Source organism: Benincasa hispida, chromosome 9 (genome assembly GCF_027475165.1).
Source record: "Benincasa hispida cultivar pf3 chromosome 9, pf3_genome.v1.1, whole genome shotgun sequence".
In the NCBI taxonomy this organism is placed as follows: Eukaryota; Viridiplantae; Streptophyta; class Magnoliopsida; order Cucurbitales; family Cucurbitaceae; genus Benincasa; species Benincasa hispida.
In genome coordinates this window covers 31,685,212-31,690,090 of record NC_143486.1, presented here as the reverse complement: position 1 = coordinate 31,690,090, position 4,879 = coordinate 31,685,212, and positions in this window count along the sequence as shown.

Below are 4,879 nucleotides of genomic sequence, written 5' to 3'. Positions count from 1 at the left end.
GTTAATTATATGATAATTAATCCAAAATTCACGTTCGAACGTGGGTTAGTGGGGCAGCGTCGATTATTATAACCGATGAATTAAAATGAAAATAGTTTTCGTTTTGATAGTACGCCCAAAGAGAAAAGAGAGCTCGCGCTGGTGAAAAGAAAAACGATCACTTAAGAGAATCGAGAGCCTATACGATAGCTCTTCTCCGCCTGAACAATCGTCCACCTCGCACCTAAATGATCATACACTATTTCCTACACGATCGCATAGCTTCTCTAAACAATCGTATAGTGTGCCGATTTTAGTAAACGTTCATATACCATTTCCTAAACGATCGTTTAGTAAAACCTACAGGATCGTGTAGCTTCTCCTAAACGATAAGCATTTTGCTATGTGATAGCGCTTTTTCCCTCCCACTTGCTTATCACCTACACGATCTGGTTTTCCTCCTTCCTCTACCAAATTCACCAAAGACCACGCTTTGGGTTCTCACTCTGAGAGTACCCGGGGCTCTTTTCTGGTGGTGTCGTCCCCGCGACGTTTGTGTTCGTGTGGTTGTTCGTGTTGCTGTTGTTGACGCTACTGCTGGCCGTTAGTATATCGCGTGGAGATATTCCGCTGTGTTGAGTGCCGAAGATTGAAGATCGTCATCAACTGGTATGGCACTCTTTCCCTTATTATATCTTGTTCTTAGCATGCCGTTAATTAAGATTTGTTTGCATAACTGTATGTTTTGAATATATAATGTGTATTTTGGTCACGGTGAGACCGGAGCGATCCGAACGCGCTCATGGAACTCTTCGGTAAGAGATCCTTCAATTCACACATAGTAGGACTATATTGTATTGTTCATTAGAGAGATCAGTGGTACTTAAGGAGTAAGCTGTAACTACATGGGCAAAACGGTAAATTGGCATGTCGTACTTACGAGCATCTGTGAAGGGTCATCGTACTGATGATTGGTTATATCCAATGGACATAGAAATATATCTATGGTAAGAAGAGTTCAACTTTCAATCTTTAGTGGAATGCCTGGCAGTTAACGGATGGTGGATATCGTGGCTAAAGAGTTTAGTCAGTTATTCACGTACTGTTGGAGCTTTGAGTCATAGGTTCATAAGATCCCCTTGGTAGCTTGGATACAAGTTGAGAATCAGTTTTTGGGTCAGTTTGAAATGTTCAAATTGATAAGAGGGAGTTTGATTATATATGATATAATTGAACTAGTTAATTATATATGTTATAATTAACTTTATGTATGAGATACATTAATTTGGAGGAAATTGGATATACATATGATTTATATCTAATGGAGGAAAAATATTATGATTAATATATGATATTAATCCATAGGTTATGAATATAATGTGATTATATTCTTTGTCTATTAATTGGACGGTTAAGAGATAATAAGCCAGCGTTTCTTATGTTTTCATAACAGATGAGTAAGGTGAAGAATCGCTTTGAGACACTTAAATAGCTCACTGTGTGTTAAGCATTGGATGCGCGGACATTGTGTTGAAATGTGTCATCGCTTAGTAAAACCAGTGCCTATACGATAGTCCTGAACGATCGCTTACCTATATGATAGTGCTGAGTGATCGCTTAACGCTTACATCCACGCGCGCTATTTACTAAATGATCGTCTACCTTTTCCTAAGCAATCGTTTAGCGTTTGACATTTATTAGACGATAACTTAGCTTTTCCTACACGATCGTTTAGACAATTACTTACCTTTTTTGTCACACCCCCTCCCTAGCCTTAGCCCTAAGATTTGGAAGGGAGCATGAGGGTACATCAGTAGTATTCCAAAACAACATTTTAATTTAACATTTCCCCCCTTATCTATTAAAGATTTTAACATGTTTACCATAATTTATCTAAGTTTCATACATATAGTTCAATTTCCTATGTTCCTTTATCACATGATCCGAGCCGTGCCCTGAGAATTTATCAATTCCTGATGTTTTGATGGTTTGTAGACTCCTTCCTGAACACTCCGCTTTGCTACCTGGGGGAGGGGGGGGATAGAAGAAAACATTTGGAAGAGTATGAGCTACTAAGCCCAGTGAGTGGTGCTTTTAAAATAATAATCACTTTGCAAAACATACTTTTGGGAAATCAATTACATAATTACAATTTCAGTATAATTTATGCATGATCATATGTAATTTCATTCAATCATCATCCTCTAGTTCCATGCTATACTTAGCATGTTCATATCATGTACATACTACCAATCATAACAACTTTTTATGGAAACTTTCCTATAACCCACTTTTTTCGTCAATATGCACATCGACAATTCTTTTCCCGCTAGTCATGCTTAGGTAACTTGACTATATTTCCCACCGGTCGTCATCAACTATTATTTCCCGCCGACCGAGGCCGACTATATTTTTCCGCCAAGTACCTTTTTTAAGCATGCTAACTTATGTAGTCCGAGTATAATCTCAGTTTCCATAGAAATTTCACAGACAATATCATGGTAAGCAGCATAACATCATCAGCATGCATTTTGCACTTACATATGCATATATTCACATATCAATGTATAAAACTAAATAACCACTCACTGCAAGTAAGTTTTTCCACTGAAATCACCTTGAGAATACCTTCCTGAGAATTCCTCCATATCAATGGAAATTTCTCAATTAATACTTGTTATATCAATAAATAATGTCAAAATAGCCAAAATATCATTATTTAATCAAAGTACCAGCTTATCCTACTCCAATTTAGCCAAAATCCTAAAATTAGCCTCTTTAGAGGTTATTTGGAATGTGGTAGGCAACTGGGCGTTTGGCTGTGTGCAGGGTGGGCGTGCTGTGCCGCACAGGGGCTGACGCATTGGGCATGAATTGCATAGTAGGGCTGCTGCATTGGGCGTGATGCGTCGCACGGTGAGGCTGCTGGGTGGGCTAGCACGCGGGATGCGTCGAGCGAGGCACGCTGTTGGACGGACACAGCGCTGCAAGGCATGCGCACAAGGTGCCGGATGCGCTGGCTGGCTGTGCGTCCGAGCTGGCTCAATGCTTCACCAATACAACCTTTGTTCCTTCGCACTCCAATTAACTTGGCAGCCTAATAACTCAAACATAACACTCTAAATATGCTCTCAACACAAGATTTTGGTGATGGTATGAATAAATCCTTCTCGCCCAACCCCTCTATTTATAGCCATTCCAAACTCACCCCCTTGTGATGACTCAACTCCCATTTGTCTCACTTTGGAGCTGCCAACACTTAGCCTACTCCATCCTAGCCTTGAGTTGTTCTCACCTTAACTTACCAGCCAAAATTTCCTTTTTTGCATGTAATCTCTTTCACCCACCTCCTGCTTAGGGTGATAAGACCTCCATTGCATGAAATCTCCTTTGTCCACCTCCTGCTAGAATTTTGTGTGAACCTCCTTTTGCCACCTAAATCACTTAAATACTTAAACATATTCCTCCATTTAAATTGTTTAAGACTTATTATCGTATACTATTGGCATCTTCCCTTGGAGTTCCTTTCCATCAATTAGCCTTACTCTTTGTCTTTAACGCATCAACTTACCTCCATTGAATTTCCACTTAGCGCATGAGTTGGCCATCACCAACGCATAGAGTGGCCGCTCACCCTCGACGCATGGCTTGCTAGGTATGCTTGATCGGCCTTCTTGGCATGGATGCACGGCGCTGACCATCGACACATGGGCGTGCTGCCTAGGCACTTGCTTGCTTGGCCACATAGACGCACTCGGCGCGTGGGTGTGTCTCGCCGCATGGGCGTGCGCTTGGCATAAGGCATCGATGCATAGATGCTCGGCAGACTTGGCAGCGCCCGACGCATAGGATGGGCGTCCGGCTTGCCCGCTCGACGCATAGGCAGGGTGCTTGGCATACCTACTCGACGCATGGGCTGCGCGCTTGGCCTTGACGCATGGCCTGTGCGCTTGGCATCGACGCATGGCCTGTGCGCTTGTCATCAACGCATGGCCTGTGCACTTGGCATGCCCACTCGACGCATGCCTCCTACCCGTGTCTAGATACCTTTGCATTTGTTGTATGCAAGCCCTAAGCCAATTTTCAAGTCTTCTTGCTTCCATTCTCCATGCACTCTTGCGTTTAACATGCCTAAGCCCTCCATATGCGTTGGCCCATTGGTCACCTTTTTGGATAATTTAATATTAATGTTTTTCACTCTTCGGTCCAATATCCTTACTTAGGATTTTTCTTCTCTATTTAAGCTCCCACTTTAGATTTAGTGTTAAGGTCTTACATTTTCCTACACGATCGTATACTTCACCTAACGATCAAGAATATGTTATATCATATATACACATGACCTATAGCTTTATATTGTATCAAATACAATATAACCTATAATTTTGATTTTCTCATTAATGCATGGTATTTAATATAAATCTCATTTATACTAAATTTGATTATATGAATATAATTCACATAATTAACGTTTGAACCATATTCAAATATTTATTACCTCTCAAATAAATTTTATATTATAATGTATCAAATACATTATATTAATTATATCATACACAATTAAGTTAAATTAATTATATCACATATAATTAATTCTCTCAATTAATTTAAACAATTCAAATTAATCCAAAATTGATTCTCAATAATCTCCGTTGAGTTACAAAGGAGCCTTATAGACCTGTAAATTAAAGCTCCAATGGTACTTGAATAATTAATTAAACTCCTTTAATTAAATTATTCAACATCCATTAGTTGTCTGTCACTCCATTAAAAACCGATAGTTGCACTCTTCGTACTCCAGATATATTTATGTGTGCATTGGATAATCAGTCAACGGTACGATGACCCTTCACAAATTGGTTGTAAGTACAGTTGGGCCAAAATTATCATTTTGCACATT